Below are 21,117 nucleotides of genomic sequence, written 5' to 3' on the forward strand. Positions count from 1 at the left end.
TCAGAATTTCTTCTTTGAGAAACTTGAGTCTTTGCTCTTAAATCCTTCAACTTATTAGATAAGGTCCAATCATAATGAAGGGTAATCTACTTTACTTAAATTCTATTGATTGTAAATGTTAATTATATCTACCAAATACCTTCACAGCAACATTTAGATTAGTGGTTGACCAAATAATTGGGCACCATAGCTCAGCCAAGTTCACAAATGAATGAGCCATCACAGGTGTCAGGAGCCCAGGAGTTTCTAGGGATTTCATCCAGAGCAGAGGGCTGACAGGGCCTGTTTTAGAACTAAAGGCAAACCCATGTTGTGCAGTTGTGGGAGCATACCCTGCCTGATGATGACTTCTTGCCTAAATAATGCCCACTGTCATGGTGGATCAGCCTAATTAATCCATGGAGCTTGGCCTAAAAGTGGGAGAGATGGAGCATGGGAGCTCCATTTGGCATCTTTGTCTATATTTTTAAAAGGCCCCCCTTCTTATTAATTCCCAGCCAGGATGTATGACTTGGCGAGCCCTGGACATTAGCCCCCTAAAATACCTTAGCCAGGTGTCCTCGTGCAGCGAACAGCCCTCCCAGCTGTACGTGTTGGCCTTGTCCAGAGAGAACCAAGCCACATTTCTTAGATGAGAACCTGAGCCTGGATATTGATGAACTTGCTGAATTGTGTGTCCTGGGTAATCTTTAATTGGGAATCCTAGATTCTAAAATTAGAGTCTGAGTGGCCTGACTACCCACGCTACATGTACCTTACTCCCTGGGTGAGGGAATCAGAGGAAGTATGCATGGGAAAAAACTGCCTATCCGAAGACTCCCTCTCCATACCTGTCAACTCACCAATTTCAGAATTAATTGGATTGTAAAATAAAAATGCCTTCTGAGAGTGTTACCTTATCATATATTTAGCAAGAATGACTTCATTCAGATGATGATGATAACAATTATTTGTAAAACATCTAGTGGTTTCAAATACTCTTATTATTTGACCTCCAAAACCACAAGGACTTCATGGCTATTTAGGGCTTACTTGAGGAAATTTACATTTCATGATTTAATGAAGCACTATTTTTGTAAGCATAATTTTTATTAAGTGAAGCAAACATACAGAAAAGTGCATAAATCATAAGTATACAGTTCAATGAATCTTCACAAACTGAATATATCTATGTAACCCCTATCGAGATAAAGAAGTAGAATATTTCCAGTACCCCAGAAAACATCATCCTCTAAAAACTTTGATGCTAGACTCTGCCTAAAGAGCCAGTGTCTAAAGAAATCATTCCAAAATCAGGTCTCAAGGTGAAAATGAAAAATTATAGTCAAATCTGTGGATAAGGCCAGGATCATTAATCTTTGTTAGGCAAGTTGGGAATAAATGAAACAAGTACTAAATATTTCCTTGCCTTTATTGCTTTAAAACCTTCTCTAAACCTTAAATAATGTTTATATCCTTTGACCCAATGATTTTGTTTCTTGGAGTCTAGCGGAGATTCAGAGATTTCTGTGGGAGACAGAAATTGGATTCAACCTAAGTGCCCAGCAATGAGGGCTTGGTTAAATCTGTTTTTCACTGACTGATAGATAAATGGAATATTTCACAATTGTTAAAAAATCAGAACCCATGCTTAAATGTTCATGACACAGTGAAAAGTGAAATGGAAAGATATAAGAATTGTACACATATTAGGCAATATGAATTTTATTTTTGTTAAAAATGTCTGGATCGGGCATGGTGGCTCATGCCTATAATCCCAGCACTTTGGGAGGCTGAGGTGGGCAGATCCAAGGTCAAGAGATGGAGACCATCTTGGCCAACATGGTGAAACCCCATCTCTACTGAAAATACAGAAATTAGCCGGGCGTGATGGTGTGTGCCTGTAGTCCCAACTACTCAGGAGGCTGAGGCAGGAGAATCACTTGAACCTGGGAGGTGGAGGTTGCAGTGAGCCGAGATCACGCCACTGCACTCCACCCTGAAGACAGAGCAAGACTCTGTCTCAAAAAAAAAAAAAAGTCTGAAAATATTAGATAGAAATACATGAAACAAATAATGGTGGTCTCTAAGTGTGAAATTAAAGGCAATTATGATTTTATTTTCATGCTATTTGTTTTACTTACTGTTTATAACTTTAGAATTTTTAAATGAGTTAAATGAGTTTGTTACTTTAATAATATTCAGAACTTCTTTATAAAACCATTTTTACCTTTGATGTATGTTCACTTATTAAATAACTCTGTTTTGTCAAAAATAAATAAAAGGCAAACAATCATCCTTATTTTCTTATCAGGAAGAGGCACAGCAATAATCTATTTTCCCAAATTCCACACCCTTGACTGATGCTTTCAGCCTCACTTAAATTATTGCCTCGTTCTTTTGATTGCTACACAAACCTTTGAAAATAAACCGGAACAGCAAATGACATGGAGATAAACCAATGCCAGGTATTCTTGTTATTTTTGCCATTCCAAAATGCCTTAGGCACCATGAAGAAAGTATTCACTTACCTGCAGTATGGGTTTCAAAGGATGTGGGCTTCTGTTTTCTAATTTCTAATTGTTTCCAATTCTTCAAAAATTGATCATCCATACATCATATGCTTGATAATTTTCAATCAGAACATTCCATTTCTTAATTATTTTTGTTAAATAGGAGAAAGAGTTAAAATTTTTTTTTTTCCTTTGCACTTGAAATCCATACCCAGTATATAGCCAGTGCATGCTGAGGTGTATTTGTTCACTTGTTCAAGTGTGGTGGATGGGAAGGTCATGGACTTGGAGCTGGTTTTGCAACTTTGCAATCTTGAGAAAGAGAGCCAACTTCTTCACGCCTTTGTCTCTAGGAAATGAAAGCCCAGGGATGAGATGATTTTTAAGAGTTGAACTGAGCTGCAAGCATGTGGACCATGTAAGTGTTAACAGAGGCAGACAGAGAAGAGAGACCTGCCATGAAGTGCTATGGTGGGAGTTGTGTCAGTTCGGGAGTGGAGGAGTCCCAGGTGGCCCCAGAAGAAGAAGCCTCTGAACAAAGAAGACAATGCTTGGGTTATGGTGGAGGGGACATGGAAGGTGAGTGTTTTCTTCTTATAATTCTAGAATGGTAGGCCTCCAAGAGTCCTCAGCGATCTTCCAACCCAACAAACTCATTTGAAATATGGGAAAATGGAGTATACAACAAATTAGAGACTTGACCAGGAAAAAGGATCCAGTTAGCAACAGAGGTGGGATTTGAACAGGTTTTCCATTTCCAACCTCGCCATTCTTTCTCCTGTCTCTATTCCAAAGTGAATGACTCTCCAAGGGTACCAGTGGGAAGTAAGCTTCTTTTCCCCAAACCAGACACTTTTTCAGGTGGCACAGCCTTTCCTTAAGAGCTGTAGCTCATGTGCCAGTTTCAGATGCCAGTGTTAGCTGCTTACTCCTTGGGGTCTCCTAGGCCAGTCCCATAGTTTATTACACAGCCAGGCCAAGATTTGGAGAGACTAGTTGCTGAGAAATATAAGATTTGAGGGATATTTTGTGGTTTAGATTTCCCTCGAAGCAGAATCTGAAATGAGGAATTGAGAGAAAGTCGTTTATTTGGTAGGTGATCCTAGGAAATACCACCTGGGAAGTGAGACAGGGAAGAGGAGGGAGGAAACCAATAAATGATGTGTTATCAAACCAGTCACCACCATGGGCAACTGGACCTCGGTTCTGCTAGGGAATTCGAGGAGACCATGTAGAACAGATACCTTAGAGGAGGGTTTCACAAACTCGGCACTCTTGATATCTGGGGCTGGATAATTCTTGGTTTAGGGGATTGTCCTTTGTGCTGTCAGATGGTTAGTAGCATCTGGAACCGTACCCATTAGATGCAAGTCGCATCTCTTCCCCACCCCTCCTCCCACCTGTTGTGACAACCTAAAAGGTCTCTGAACATCGTCAAATGTCCCCTGGGGGAATCATTTGTGAAGGACTGAGAAACCACTGCCTTAGAGTTATCCCATTTAAGGGACAAGGAAGCTGGGGCATATTTATCCTCTGACTCCCTGTCTGCCACTGGTAGCAGGCTATTTCTTGGGGGCACTGACCCTCTGGAATTCATTGACCAGGCATGCTATCTTCATCAGAAAAAAAGTATTCAGGTCAAGATTTTCAGGAAAACAGCTCTTGGCATTTAGAGGAGAGTTCTGAATGTATATGTGTGGGGCAGAGAAAACACCTACGATTGTAGTCATTTGGGGATCTGCTTTATCATTCATTGATTTAACCATCATTTCTTTACCATTCTACAAATGTTTATTAAGGACCTACTGTGTGCTAGGTGCCAGGCACAACATAGGAGATTCAATGTTCAATGATGAGCAAAAAGTGGATACAGCTCCTGCCTTTATGCCTTTTGAAGTAATAGTCTAGAGGAGCAATGAACATTAATCAAGTAACAGAAATGAATTTTTAAATCATGTAGTGATAATGCTACACAGTACTGAAATAAGTCATAATACATTGGCTATTCTTCCAACACCCTGTCTTCAGGGCATTGGGAATTGTCATTCCCTGTATCAGGAACATTTTTCTTACAGGTAGCAGAGCTTGGTTTTTCTCTGTATTTAGGGTGTAGTTACATGGTCCCCTCTTCAGAGAAGCTTCAGAGACCACTTAACTTTGACCACTTTATCTAAAATAGTGCTTGGCCCTTTCACCCTTTACTTTGTTCGTTTCTTGTTCATAGCACCTGTCATACCTGACAGAGGTATTTTTATTGTTTATTTTTTGTCCCTCCCTAGCATGTCAATTGTCTCATTGCCTTTATGTTCCTACCAACTAGGTCAATGCCTGGAACTTAGTAGGTATTCAATAAATACTTGTTGTATGAGTAATCGAGAGAGATTGACTTGGTGAGGTCAGGGAAAACTTTTTTAAGGCAATAGCAATAAGCCAAGATCTAAAGACAGAAGGAATTACCTGGATGAAGGGCCTAGGGAAAAGCATTCTAGATAGCAGGAATAGCATGTGGAATGGCTCTGTGGATAGGAAGAAGCATAGAGATCCTAAATAACTAAAAGCAGGTCTGTGTACATGGAACAGAGAGAGCCTGGAGCCATTAGTTGGGATTTTAAGCTTCAGAGTAAAAACAACAGAAAGCCATTGATATGTTTTAAGCAATGGAAAGTTGTACATGGGAAGGTAGAAGAAGGGTGGAAAACACAACCAGATTTTTGTTTTAAAAAGATCATCTGGTTTCAGGGTCTGGAATGCTGGAAGGAGCCAAGAACAGACGCCATCTTGGTGATGTGTTTCATCTTCAGAGAGACCCATCTGGTCAAATATTTGTGTATATATGGAAAATTTTAGGTCATTTGTTAAAAGGAGCTCATGAATATATGTCCTTGACTTCCCAGGGATGGAAAAAACTATTTTCTCCCCCAAAGAACTTCCAAATATTGCTTCTAGCCTATGCTCCTCATCAGTGTCCATATCTCTCGGATGTCTCTAGTTTTGGTTGAGGAATGAGGAACTGTGGTTGTCTTCTTTTATTGGCTGATTCGTCTGCTGAGCTCCTAACTTCTTAGCTAATCTAGGTGAAACCAACCCTTGTCCTGGACCCTGGGCTTTTGTGGAGGACTGTCTTACTGTTCACAAATACTTTGCCTCTTCCATGGGAAGATAATCTATCCCTGCCTGTTGAAATTGGGCATGGACAATGACTTGCTTGGTTGTCTAATAAAATGTGAGCAGAAAGGATATGTGTCACTTCTGAGCCAAAAGTTTTCAGAGCTGTGCATGGTTGGCCATGTTTTCTCTTGCCTTTGTAGGCATGCAATAAATGTTTGTTGAAAAAAGATGAATAAAAGGAAAGAGCCCCAATCAGGAGCTGGGTTAGCTAAGGCCTATTCCCAGAGTTTCCACTAACTAGCTGTGGCATAATCATTTTGCTACTCTACTGGCTGTAAATGGTTCTTTGCTATTTTGAAATGGAGTCTCCCTCTGTCACCCAGGCTGGAGTGCAGTGGCACAGTCTCTGCTCACTGCAACCTCCATCTCCCGGGTTCAAGTGATTCTCCTGCCTCAGCCTCCCAAGTAGCTGGGATTATGGGCGCATACCACCATACCTGGCTAATTTTTATATTTTTAGTAGAGACCCTGTTTCACCAAATTGGCCAGGCTGGTCTGGAATTCCTGACCTCAAGTGATCTGCCAGCCTTGGGCTCCCAAAGTGCATAAATGGTTCTTAAGATTTCTTTGCTTTTTTGAGACGGGGGAGGGTCTTGCTATGTTGCCCAGGCTAGTCTTGAACTGTCGGGTTCAGGCGATACTCCTGCCTCAGCCTTGGAGTAGTTGGGATTACAGACGTGAGCCACCATGCCCAGCTCAGGATTCTTTCATTTCTAAAACCCTGTGCAGATATTGCGAAAGTAAAGTGATGATTTTTGGATGCTTATTGGAAGTCTTGTTCATGCTGGTGAATGGGGAAAAGCCTTGGGTGGGAGTAGGGAGCACTGATTGGCAAGTTATTTTGTGTTTTTAAAACAAAAATCGCTCTTCTGGGTGGTGCACTATTCCCAGATTTTCTCTGGAACCTGTGTTCCATCACCTTTCTCAGACTCCCCCCACACTCCCCCTCAGGACGTCAGAGGAAGGGCCCACGAATTCATTCTTGCAGCAAAGAGCCTCAGGACTCTCCTCAGACCAGGAAATGAGGGACCTGTTCCTACAAATTGCTGTCAAAATGTATTCTTAATATGTGTTTTGGTGACCTCAGTCCCTGGAGGCTCCTGCTGGGGGCGATAGAATGCCTTCAGAGGGGGAACTGACAGCCCTGTGTTGTGTCTGGGCTCGTGGGAGGCCATCGCTGTCTCCATTGGAGCCAGATGTTTTCCCAGTCCTTAACCTGCTGTGGTTTCTTAGCTCAACGTCTCCAGTGCGACTCTCCCACACACCCAGCGCCATCTTGTAGACGCGCTGATGCTTCCGGACCGCGGGCGCCCAGCCTAGAAGAGCGCTCCACACTGAAGAGGAAGGAAACTTCACACTTAATTCATCAAGTTCAAACTGAGCTGTGGTGAAAGGAATGGGGCGGAGTGAAAGGAACACCCACATGCCCCAGAAGACCCCAGGGCATCGCTGCCTTTCAGCTTCTTTTGCGCTTTGTGCATCTCGTGTCATATTCCAAAGACACTCAGCTCTGGGCACATGCACAGAGGGCCGCGTCTGTCCCGGGGCGTGTTACCTAAAACCAGGCACTGACCTCCAGGTCAGGAACTCTTGAGTATTTAATCTCTCTGCCATTCATGGCTACCTGGGTGGCCTCTGAAATATTACTTAATGTCTCTGGGTTCTGATTTCCTCAATTGTGTGGTACCCAGTGACCTCATGATGACATTACACTACCTACGAAAAATGGCGCCATCTGAATGTTTAGTCTTTACCTAGAAGTATGAGGAGGGGTTTCTTGCCTGGGAATGATCCTGTGAAGCTGGGGTCACATTTTATCTTCTCAATTAGGGCACGGATTAGTACCACAGAAGGTCATTCGTCAAGAAAAAGGAAAGCTTCTCCCTTTCCAAAATGAAAGTAGTGAAACTTACATTTCTCACTTTTCCCTGATTGCTCAGAACTAAATATAAAATTTAATTGGCAAGTATATTAGCACTTATTTTTAACATGTTTTCTTTTGGTCATAATTTTTAATTTTATTAACCTTACTGATTTGACCATCAGGGTCAAATCTAAATAAATAATAAATTTTATTTATTATACAATAAATAAATTTCTGCATAGCTTGAAGGAACCTTGTGGATAGTTAAATCCAACTATGTAGTTTACAGATTAAGCAGTTAAGGTCTGCAGAGAAGGGACTGTCATCAGCTTGTTAGTTCCAAAGCTGGATGGGAAAAGCAGTTCTTCCTTCTGATTCTTAGACAAATAATTCATTCCTCCGTTCCATAATGACCATTCTTAGAACGTGACCTTACCTGTAACAATAGGGACAAAGCAAAACAATTGTCTTTGAGTTTCAGGAACAGACTTTTTAGAATTAAATAGTTTCAGGTACATGTCATAGGGAATTCAGTTGATTTGTCCTGGTTAGAAAACACTTTGGTCACACCTATGCTTGTGACTCTAGGTTATGGGTTCTTCTGGAGTCTTCTGAACCTGCCGGGCATTTCTGACTAGATGAAAATTAACAAAAGTCCATGGTCAAACTGATGAAAATTAGCAGCAGTTCATCTTAATTTAATTGCCACAGCATGCAGCTATGAGAGTACGTATATTTTCATTCATGTATTTGAAATATTTATGGATTGTCTGTTATATGACTAGTACTAGGGGTTCAATAAATTTACCCATATAATGTGTTTGTGTTAAATATTTATTATTAATATGGGTAAATGTAATATGTTTATATAGATAAATGTAATCTATTTGGTATGTAGATACACAAATTTAGAATATATAACAGATTTGTTTCTGTATAGACATATATTTTGGAGGCATTCTGTGTCTGGCTTCTTTATATTCCCATATGTGCTCAATTTCCATATTCCCTTTCCTGATTCATTGTTTTCTTCTAGTATTAAAGTAGAATAAAGGCAACTATGTATTGTGGAGCAGGGTGTACACAGCACAATTTTCAAGGACTCATTTCTACCTCTACAGCCATGCACAGCAGCCTTGCAGTTCAAATCACGAAGCTACCACTCATCTGATGACATCTTGCTGTCCTAATCTGAAAGGGTAGCTTTAGGCAAAATGAACCATCTTTTGAGGGCTGAACTTGCAAATGTGTGTGTGTGTGTGTGTGTGTATACACACACATATATATATACACATATGTGTATATATATATATATATACCAATTGGATCAAAAATATGAATCAAATTAATTGGTAATTTTTTCATCTAGAATTAGGCAAAATGACAAGACTGAATCCTCAGGAAAGATACTTAATTCTCCTTATTGGTGTTGCCCCTGAGGACATGCTGTGATGTGATGGTGTAAGAATAGCGATGTTATGTTGAAATTCTTTCAGTTCTCACTGATATGAAAATAGTTCTAAATGTATTCCAAGTTTTGAACTCTAGTAGATTGAAATATATCAAGACCACAGGGTAATTAACTTCTCTATAGTTTGGAAAATTCATTGGAGAAGACACTAAAAATTTTGCAGATAATCTCTCTTAAAGTTATATTGTAAACATTTAAGTATGATTAGCATTCTTAAGTATGGTTAACCATACTTAAGTGTGGTTAGCATAACAGTAATACATATATTTATATATCATCCTATCTCCAAGGAGCTCTTAGTAATTTACAAATTGTTTTCAAATATGGTTATAGCTCGCAGATTCTCTGGAAAGCAAGCAGGAACAAGTTCTATGGATACTACTTAAATCAAGGAGTTTGAGATTCTTTGAGTGGCAAATCCAGACTCATCCAGTATGTCAGCATCTGAGTTAGACTCTCTTGGCACCCATGTCCTTCCTGTTTTGTGGTTTTCAGTGGGAGCCTAGACTCCTATTTGATCAATCTCTTCTTTCTAGCTTGCTTCCTAAACACCACCACACCACACTCCACTACATGAAGTTCCAGGCAATGTGGAATCTGTGCTGTTTTAGTGAGAGATTGAGACCTCTTCCTGTGCTCCCAGGAAATTTTGCCAAAATTGCAAACATGGTTCCAGGTGAATCTTTTTAAAATATTTGGTGGTTAGCAAAGAATAATGTTTCACTGGATTTTTTAATTTTACCAATGAAGGGAGGTGATGGGGTGCAGTGGATTAGACACTTGCCTGTGATTCAGGAACCTGGGTTCTAGTCTTCAGCCCTGAGGCACTTATATAAGTTTTGCCTGGGAGCTGAGCTGGGAACATGAGGACCTTCCTCAGGAGATGGGGCCTCAGGAAATGACCCTGGCTTATAAGGGAAGGTGAAACTGTGTCCTTTATTGCCAGATCCTTTCTATAAAACACAGTTTTCTCTCTTCTCCTGTTACTATCATAGACTTTTAGAAATTTGAAATACAAGGACAGACCTAGTAATAATTGCTGCCATTCTTGAGGTCTTCACTTGTGTGCAGTCATTACTCTCTTTCATCTTACAATCTAGGTTTTAACTGTGTGACCTTGGGCAAGTTACATAACCACTCTGGTTCTCAGTTTTATCAAATATCAAAAAGGAGGGATTTGACTAGATATAGTGGTTTTCAAATTGGGCCCTGTGAATCTCTAAGGATCAGGGGAGAACCCTTAGGAATTACTGAGTGCGTCAAAGAAACAGCTACATAGGCAGGTCTCCTCAAGCTAGCAATCCCTTCCCTTACTCTCAATCACAGAAGCTTTGCTTTTTATCTGTGTCAAATAGTGAAGTTATTTGAAAAAAAAGCTTCTCATGCTAAAAAAGTTTAGCTTTACTTCTGTCAAGATGGTATAAAAAGAGACTAGATTTATCCTTCTACCTAAAACAAACACATAATATATAAAATACAGTCGTGAGCCACATAATGACATTTCAGTCAATGATGGACCACATATATGACGGTGGTCTCATAGAATATAATAGAGCTGAAAAATTCCGATGACTTGGTGACATCGTTCATAATGTCATAGTGCAATGTATTACTCACAGGTTTGTGTTGATGCTGATGTAAACAAACTTACTGCACTACCAGTTGCGTAAAAGTCTAGAACATAAAGTTATGTAGAATACATAATACTTGATAATAAACTATGTTACTGGTTTATTGTATTATACTCATTATGGAGGTCTTTATAGAGTTTTAGAGTGTACTCCTTCTACTTATAAAAAAAAGTTAACTGTAAAACAGCTGGTCCTTTAGAAGGTGTTCCAGAAGAAGGCATTGTTATCATAGGAGATGACAGTTCCATGCATGTTAATTGTCCTTGAAGACTTTCCAGTGGGACAAGATGTAGAGATTGAAGACTGTTATATTGATAATCCTGACCCTGTGTAGGCCTAGGCTAATGTGTGTTTGTGTCTTAGTTTTTAACAAAAAATTTAAAAGTAAAACAATACCAAAATTTTAAAGTAAATAAAGCTTATAAAATAAGAATATAAAGAAAGAAAATATTTTGGTATAGCTATACAATGTTTGTGGTCTTTTTTTTTTTTTTGAGATGGAATTTCACTCTTATCACCCAGGCTGGAGTGCAATGGCACGATCTCAGCTCACTGCAACCTCTGCCTCCCAGGTTTAAGTGATTCTCCTGCCTCAGCCTCCTGAGTAGCTGGGATTACAGGCATGTGCCACCATGCCCGGCTAATTTTGAATTTTTAGTGGAGACGGGATTTCTCCATGTTGGTCAGGCTGGTCTTAAACTCCTGAACTCAGGTGATCCGCCCACCTCAACCTCCCAAAGTGCTAGGATTACAGGCATGAGCCACCATGCCTGGCACAATGTTTGTGTTTTAAGCTACATGTTAATACAAAAGAAGTCCAAAAAAATTTAAAAGTTTATGAAATAAAGTTACAACAAGCCAAGGTTAAGTTATTATTAAAAATGAAAACTATTTAAAAAATAAACTCAGTGTAGCCTCAGTGCACGGTGTTTCTAAAGTCGATGGTAGTGTACAGTAGTGTCTGAGGCCTTCACGTTTACTCACCACTCACTGACTAAACCAGAGCAACTTCTTGTCATGCAATTTCCATTCATGGTAAGTGTCCTAACAGGTTTGCCATTTTTTATCTTTTATAAAGTGTTTCTATAGTACCTTTTCTATGTTAGATATGTTTAAATACATAAATACTTACCATTGTGTTACAATTGCCTGAAGTATTTAGTACAGTGACATACTGTACAGGTTTGTAGCATAGGAGCAATAGGTTATACCACATAGACTAGGTATGTAGTAGGCTATATTGTCTAGGTTTGTGTAAACACACTGTGATGTTTACACAACAATGAAGTCACCTGATGGCTCATTTCTCAGAAGGTATTTCCATGATCATTAAGCACTCGTGACTGTAACAGTAGACATTAGCCCATGCATATGAGGAAATGAACAGAGGCTAGGGAAATAACCACCCAAAAGAGTTAGAAAGAATGACATCTGGTACTTACACTGGGCCTGGAATAGTGCCTGTTCCCACCAGCCAGACTGGAAAACCTTACAATTCATGAAGCATTGGGTAGATTACTTAGAAAAGTCTTGTCTCAGTGGAGGGAAATAGCCTTAGGCTAAACACTGCTCTAGTCCTGCCTAACAAGACTTGAAAGCAAGAACAAAAAGGACCAAACTGTTTCTTTGTAATTTAACTGTATCTCAGAATAAAGCTTAAAATATTTATAGGAATACAAAAATGTCCAGTAACAAACATGGTGCAGTTTATAATGACTACAATCCAATAAAAAATTACCAGGCATGGAAAAAAGCAGGAAAATATAACCCACAATGAGGAAAAAAAATTAAAGTCAACCTATAATTTATACAGATGTTAGAATTAGTAAACAAGGACATTCATTATAACTATATTCCACGTTTAAAAAATAAAGTAGAGACATGGAAGATATTAAAAAGAGAAAAAAAGGTTCACATCAAACTGCTGGAGGTGAAAGCTATAATGTCAAAGGTGAAAAATATGTTACATGAGATTAATGGCAATTAGACATTGCAGAAGAAAAGATTAGTGAATTTGAAGATATAGCAATAGAAACTACCAAAAGTGAAACACACAGAGAAAGAAGAATTTTAAAAAATAAGCAGAGGATTAGTGAGCTATGGGACAACTTGGAGGCCTCATATGTATGGAATTGGAGTATTATTAGAAGAGAAAAGGGAGAAGAACAGAAAGTATTTGAAGAAATAATGGCTGAAAAATTTCCATATTTGATACAAACTATAAACCCACATGTATTAGTTTCCTGTTGTTGCTATACCAAAAATGTAGTGACTTAAAACAATACAAATTCATTATCGTATAGTTCTGGAGTTCAGAAGGCTGATATGGTTCTTACAAGCTAGTCAGCATGTAAGTTCAGCATAGCTACATTCCTTTTACAGGCTCTTGAGGTGAATCTGTCCTTTGCCTATCCTAGCCTTTCAAGGCTGTGTGGCATCCTTGGCTTGTGTCTGCATCGCTCTAATTTCTTTTTCCACTGTCACATCTCCTTTTCAGACTCTGATCTCTTGCCTCCCTCTTAGAAGGACCCTTGTGATTACACTGGTTTCACTAGATAAGGCTGGATACTCTTCCCATCTCAAGATCCTTAACCTAATCACACCCACAAAACTCCCTTTTGTGATGTATGGTAGTGTATTCTTAGATATTATGGGTTGAAATGTGCCTCACAAAAAGATATGTTGAAGCCCTAGCCTGTGGCCCTTGTGAATGTGACCTTATTTGGAAATAGGGTCTTTGCAGATATAACTAACATAAATTAAGATGAGACCAACCTGGAGTAAAGTGAATCATTAATCCAATATGACTGGTGTCCTTATGAGAGAGAAGGGAAACACAAAGAGAGGAGAATACCGTGTGAAAACACAGACACAGACGGGAAGATGGCAGTGTGGCAGAGGTTGGAGTTATGCTGCCAAAGTCAAGGAATACCAAGTGCCACCAGAAGCTGGATGAGGCAAGGAAGGATCATACCCTAGAGGTTTTAGCGGGAGCCTAGCCCCACCAGCACCCTTGATGTTGGTAGTTCTAGCCTCCAGAACTACGAGAGTATAAATTTGAAAAAAAATTACACAAAGACACATCAGAATTACATTGTCAAAAATCATCAATAAAGAGAAAAATCCTAAGAGCAGCCAGAGAAAAGAAGCTTACAGAGGAACAAAGAAGAATAACAGCTGATTTCTCATCAGTAACAATGCAAGTGAGAAGACAGTGGAACATCTTTAAAGTACTGAGAAAAAAAGCTGTCAACCTTGAATTCTATACCTAGTAAAAATGCCCTTTGAAAATTGTTGGGAATTGGCCTCCAAAATCTGGCCATAAGCTGTTCCCAAAACTGGCCATAAACAAAATCTCTGCAGCACTGTGACATGTTCATGGTGGCCATGACACCCATGCTGGAAGGTTGTGGGTTTACCAGAATGAGGGCAAGGAACACCTGGCCCACCCAGGGCAGAAAACCGCTTAAAGTCGTTCTTAAACCACAAACAATAGCATGAGCGATCTGTGCCTTAAGGACACTCTCCTGCTGCAGATAACTAGCCAAACCCATCCCTTTATTTTGGCCCATGCCTTTGTTTCCCATAAGGAATACTTTTAGTTAATCTATAATCTATAGAAACAATGCTTATCACTGGCTTGCTGTCAGTAAATATGTGGGTAAATCTCTGTTCGAGACTCTCAACTCTGAAGGCTGTGAGACCCCTGATTTTCCACTCTACACCTCTTTATTTCTGTGTGTGTGTGTTTAATTCCTCTAGCACTGTTGGGTTAGGGTCTCCCTGACTGAGCTGGTCTCAGCAGAAAATGAAAACAAATAGACATCTTCAGATGGAAGCTGAAAGCATTCATTACCAGCAGAACTTCACAACAAGAAATGTTAAAGTCCTTCAGATGGAAAGTGATACCAGATGGATCTACACCAAGGAATGAAGAGCACCAGTGATAATTAATTACATGAATAAATATGGAAGAATTTCTCCTTTATTGTTAATCTTTTCTAAAGAAAATTGTGAAAAATAATAATGCCATTACACATAAAATATGTAAAGGTAATGTGACAGCAGTAGCTCAAAGGCCAAAAGTGAAACATGGAAGTATGTCATTGTTAGGGTTCTTATGCAGTACTTGAGATGGTATAATATCACTTGAAGGTAGATTATGATAAAGAAGTACACTATATCCTAAAGCAACCACTAAAATAATAAACCAAAGATTTATAGCTAAAAATCCAATGAAGAAGGTCAAATGGAATCATAAAAAATAATTAATCCAAGATGATGGCTGTATAATAGTTGTATAGGAGAATGATCTTATACTTACAAGATATTGCTGGAGAGTGAAACTTAAGGGTGCATGAAACTTACTCTCAAAGAGTTAAGGAAAATACATATGTAAAGAGAGTACACAAATTACAAAACAAATCAAGCAAAATGTGGATAGTAGGTCAATCTGGGTAAAGGATATATGGGTGTTTTTTGTCCATTCTGGCAAATTTTCTGTAAGTTTGAAATTCTTAAAAAGAAATTACCCATTCTGGGCAAAGAACTTGGAAAGAGATTTCTCAAAAGATGATACAAGTAGCCAACGAGCATATGAAAAGATGCTCAACATCACTAATCATCAGAGAAATAAGCCATAGTGAGATATTGTCTCACACTCAATATGACTACTATCAAAAAAAAACAGAAACTAACAAGTGTTGGTGAGGATATGGAGAAACTGGAACACTTGTGCCTTGTTTGTGTGATTGTAACATGGTGCAACTACTATGGAAAACAGTATAGAGGTTCCTCAAAAAATTAAAAATATAATTACCATATGATCCATCAATTCCACTTCTGGGAATATATTCAAAAGAATTGACAGTAGAGTCTTGAAGAGATATTTGCACAGCCATGTTTATAGCTACATTATTCACAATAGCCAAGAGATGAAGAAACCTAAATAGCCATTGATAAATGAATAATGTGGCACACACATACATTAGAATATTTTTCAGCCTTAAAAAGGAAGGAAATCCTGTCACATGCTGCAACATGGATAAACCTTGAGGACACTGTGCTAAGTGAAATAAGCCAGTCATAAAAGGGCAAATATTGTATTCTACTTATATGAGGCACTAAAATAGTCAAATTATAAAAACAGAAGGTAAAAATGATGGTCACCAGGATCTGGGAACAAAAGGGAGATTTTTTTTAATGGGTTTAGAATTTCACATTTGCAAGATGAAGTTCTGGAGATCTATTTCACAACAATGTAAATATACTTAACAATACTGAGCTGTACTCTTAAAAATGTTTAAGATGGTAAATTTTATGTTATGTGTTTTTTACACAAAAATTTTTAAATAAAAAAGAAATGAACCCAAGTCAGAGAAAGAAGAGTTAGTAGATAAATTGTGGTATATCCTTACAGTAAAATACTACTCATCAATAAGCAGGAATAACAATTGATACATAGAACAACATGGATAAATTTCAAAACAATCGTGCTGAGTGAAAGACCAGAAAAATAGTGTATATACTATAGTATTTAATTTATATAAAATTCTAGAAAGTACAAATTATTCAACAGTGACACAAATTAAATCAATGGTTACCTAGAAATTGACAGAGTGAGGCAGGCGGGGTGGGAAGGAAGAACTGTAAAAGGATATAAGGAAACTTGTAGGATTATTGAATATGTTAACACTCTTGGTTGTGCTGAGGATTTCACAGGTGTAAACATATGTCAAAACTTATCAAGTCATATACTTTAAATAGGTACAGTTTGTTGTACATCAATTATACCTTTATAAAACTGTTCAAAAAAACCTTTTACCATTAGACTACTTGAAATATAACTTCTCTTTCTGTTCTAAACAATGAGCAAAATTTCTAATGAGGGAACTGCTGATAGTGGTATAAATTATTATAATCCTGTAGAAAGGAATATGGCAATATGTCAAGGTCTCTAAAAATGTTTATATGCTTTGCCCCAGAATCTCATTTTTGGCAATCTGGCCTAAAGAAATAATTGAAAAGACAAAACAAGTATTATAGGTAGCCTTACAACCTCTCCCTCTTACCCCAAATCCCTAGCAATTGGAAAAATACTGTCTTTAAAATCATGTTGGAAAACAATAAAGGAGTGTCAGTTGGCCAAAAATTTGATGAATTTCAGAAAGCTGGAAAATAGTTGGGATCAGATTGAAGAAGGAAATCACAACCCAATACTCTTACAGGAGAGAACATCTACAAGTGTGCAGGCAAGAAGTCCCCTGGAGCAACTGACTGGGTGATTAGTTGGTGTTCTGCAGTAGAAGAATCTAGGTTCACTCACCATCTGCACCCTCCCTCTCCTCTATTTCTTTCATGCCCAGCAATCAGCAACCAATGTGTCTGCTTTTAGGCAGGAACAGTCAGTGAGCAGAGGCTAGATGGGGCCTTTGGTGATCATGACACCAGGTGAACCAATGAGCCCAACATCAGGAGACTGACTGAATGCCTGCTCTGAGGAATAGCACATTCTGTTCCTCACCCAAATCACAGTAGACAGGCTAGGGGTCACACTGCCCTGAACGGCATGTCCTGCTGTCTCCAAGTAGGCTGAAGCCATACAGAGGTTGAAATGAAAGGAATGGAAAAACATGTAAAAAGGAAAATGCTAACCAAAATAGAACAAATTTGGCAATACTATTATCAGACAAAAGGGAATTCAAGGCAGATATTATTAAGAAGGCCAAAGAAAAATGTTTCAGAGTGATAGAAGGTTATGCCAATCAAATGAGCCTTCATTACTCTGACAACATAGCTTCTAAATATAGAGAGCAAAACCACATAGAAAATATGAGGATAAATGGATAGCTCTACTATCACAATGAACTTTAACATACATGTTTTAAAAATTAATAAATCAAGTACACTAAAGATAAATACAGATGTGTGGGATTTGAATACACAATGGATAAATTTGACATACATATGTAGTCAACAAGCAGCATCCATTTTTTTTTTCAAAAGCACATTAAACATTCAGAAAATGATCATATATTATAAAACGTTAACAAATTTTAAAAAAGAAATCACGTGGGCAACATTCACTGCTCATGATTAATTAAAATTAGAAATACAGAAGAAACAGCAAAAACAAAACAAAAGTCAACTATACTCTTCGAAATTAAAAAAAAATCACTTCTTTGTGACACTTGGGTTAAAGAGGAAATAAAAAACAATTTAGCAAGTACACCATGTTAGAACCAATGGTATGGCCAAGACAGTATTTGGAGAAATATTTATTATCATAATTATATTTATCAGGAAAAACAAGGAAGACAAAAAATAAATGAACTAATCTTTGAAATCAAGACACTGGAATATATCTGAGAAAATAAACTAAAAGAATGTGGGGTGATGGAATTAATGAAGATGAAAGTAAGAATTAATAATGCAGAAATTTAAAATAAGTAACAGTGGAATTACTCTGTAAAACCAAAAGCCTTTTTTTTTTGTTTTTTTGCAAAGGCCTTTGCATTCTGGTTTTGTCTTCCAGCCTTTCCCTCTGTGTCCATCCTTCCTCCTTCCAACCCCACCCCATCAACCTCAGTTACTAATGCTGAAACCCAGTGGACATACTTTACATCTCTGCTCAGAGGCCCTGCCGCCTGTACTTAACATATTTCATATGCTTGTAGCAGGTGGCATTTATTGTTTTATTCTATTAAATGCTACACATGCTACGTTAGGAAATGTGAATACAGCCTGTGGAACTGTACACACTAGAGATTGTGTACAAATCTCAGCAATCTAGACCCTTTCTGAACCTACTATCAAAAATCCATATAAACAGAAGAATTCCATGGACTTTCCCATTTCTTTTTTTTTTTTTTTTTTTGAGATGGAGTCTCACTCTGTCGCCCAGGCTGCAGTGCAGTGGCGCGATCTCGGCTCACTACAACCTCCACTTCTCAGGTTCAAGTGATTCTGCTGCCTCAGCCTCCCAAGTAGCTGGGACTACAGGCACATGCCACCACACCTGGCTAATTTTTTGTATTTTTAGTAGAGTCGGGGGTTTCACTATGTTAGCCAAGATGGTCTCGATCTCCTGACCTCATGATCTGCCAGCCTCAGCCTCCCAAAGTTCCCCATTTCTTTTGTGGGGGAGGCCCAAGGGAGGAATGTGCATTGCTTCAGTCTGTGAAGCCCTGCCAGTGTGGCCGTACATGCTGAGGTGAGGTGAGCACTCTTGCTTTTGTTTTTTTCCTAGGTATGTTGTGTCTCACTTCCACTTCTTGCTCTATAAAACAATAGGCCCTAGAAACATTTGTGAAGGTCACTGTTGCATGTGGTCACATTCCCAGCTCTTTTAGTACGAGTAAAGTACCTAACACTTCCCACTTTGATCCCACTGATGTAGGATGGGAACATACATTCTTATCACTTCCTCCCCCATCTGAATTAATAGTCTTGTGACCTTATATCTCCAAGGTACTGATAACTAATTAGCTAAAATGATCCGAATGTAGAATTCCTGGGTTTTAAATGAGCCTGAGAAATAATCAAATTCACTGTCTTCAGCTACTTTAAATCTGTACACTAAATTTAAATAGAGACCTTTCTCACCTCCATCTTTGGAACAGTCCTACTAGTCAGGAGGCTTTTGTAGAATTTTTTTTTTTTTTTTTTTTTTTGTAGTGTTTGTGAATAAAACAATGGATGTAGGAATGCCCCTACCCTAATTCTGACGTGCTTTTCTCAGCAGGTCTGTTCTCTTGGGGGGAAATCACTGATACGTAGTGCGGTATGGGGGATTGTATTTTAGTATGTAATAGAAGCACAAATGCAGTGGCTTAACCGAATAAGGCTTCACTAAAAGGCTAGGTAATAAGTAGTCTGGAGGCAGAGAAGTTGGGGAACAACTAACCTTCCCCTTCTAACTACAGCCTGCTGTTGAGAACTACCAAAAACGACATAATAGTTGTGCATGCAAAATGGTTTAGGCCAACTTACAATGCCTTTGATAAATATTTGTTTAATGAATACATGTTTCCAATCTTTGGAAATCAGCCCTATGGTTACAGATGATCTCTGAGACCTCAGTAGGCCACTATACTGCTGATACTCCGGGAACATTTTACCATGTGGTTGGGCGTGATCTGGATACCGGATTCTCATCCTGAGTAACTTCATGTAACAGGGAATTTCTTAGAGCAGGTGTTTTACTTTAGATTTCCCTGTGAAGCAACTCTGAGAGGAGGATTTGGGTGCCATTAGTTTATTTGGGAGGTCATCCCAAGAGGATACGGAGTGGGAAGAGACAAACAAGGGAGAAATGCAAATAAAAGGAACATTAATGGTGCATTGCCACTTACGCAGTTAAGTCTTCTTGCAGGCCTTCTGAGGGTCTGGATGGAACACACCAAGGATTGAGGTTTTCCATCAAGGAATAAGAACACCAAGGTATTCATTCGTCAGCCTCCATGCCTCACTGGTTGTGAAAACCAAGTGTGCTCCTGAGTCCGGAGAAAAACCTTACACACAGAGAAATGCAGGGGCTTGAGGAAGGAAGCTTGGGCCTATCTGGGAACTGTCCACTGAAGCTTCAAATGACCTTCAAATGGGCTGAAGGAACATGGGCAGGGCCTGACCCACAGCGAAAAAGGCTGGCCTGCTTGCAGTAGCAGAGCCTTTCCAAGATCACAGCAAGCCCAATGGCTCCCCTCCTGGCAGGGTTGTACTGGAGGGAATGAGGAGGAGGTTGGCACCCCACTCCACCCTGCTTCATGGTAACCAGCCTGTACTGAGATGGGTGGGAACTGGACCCCAAGGTCGGGGAGACTGAAGGGAAATAGTAGTGAAGCTCTTGGCTAGTTCACTCCCTTTCCTTTCTGACTATGCTCCCAGTGGATTTGGGAGAGAATGTCGGCCTGTTGGGTCCTTACTACCACCACTTGTGCTTTGTGGGAAAGAGCAATTCAAGTGTGGTCTCAGAAATCTCCTGACTCTCACATGTTCTTTGAAACAGGGATGCCTGTGGCTTCAGTAAATCCCAAGTGCTGCCACTATAACCCCTTCCTCACACCTTGTGTCAACCACAGTGAAGAGCGTCAAACTTTAAGGACAGCAGTGATGCAGTCCACGTGTTCAGCCTTTCCTCTCTTCAAGGAATAGCTGCTAACTTTTTGTCTTAGCCTGCAATGGCCCCAGGCTATGGAAGGGCAAGAGGCCATCTTTAAAAAATACAAAATAGAAGAAATACCTCAGCAAACCAAGAAAGCTGTAGCAGTTGGCTGAGGTCAAATTATTTAAACGAATATCAGCTTCTCCATCATGAGGAAGAACGGAAAATTAAATCAGCCTAATAATAACCATTTGTTTCTCCCTCTGTGCATACTGGTTGGCAAAACTTCCATCTGCTTCCAACCAGGACATTTTATTCATTTCTGGTTGCATTCTTGTCATCCCAGTTCAATATGGATTTTTTTTTTGTCCTGGAGCTAATTAGTTGCA

General features: G+C 39.2%; 1 long non-coding RNA gene across 1 annotated transcript; it reads left to right on the plus strand.

Moving 5' to 3' along the window:
* The first annotated feature begins 2,298 nt into the window (after positions 1–2,298).
* Positions 2,299–5,733, plus strand: LOC108515970 (uncharacterized). Its single transcript, XR_001881683.1, has 3 exons — positions 2,299–2,447; positions 2,846–3,071; positions 5,232–5,733. It is a non-coding gene; the product is annotated as an uncharacterized LOC108515970 (long non-coding RNA).
* Positions 5,734–21,117: the final 15,384 nt, after the last annotated feature.

Source organism: Rhinopithecus bieti, unplaced genomic scaffold (genome assembly GCF_001698545.2).
Source record: "Rhinopithecus bieti isolate Rb0 unplaced genomic scaffold, ASM169854v2 scaffold_34818, whole genome shotgun sequence".
In the NCBI taxonomy this organism is placed as follows: Eukaryota; Metazoa; Chordata; class Mammalia; order Primates; family Cercopithecidae; genus Rhinopithecus; species Rhinopithecus bieti.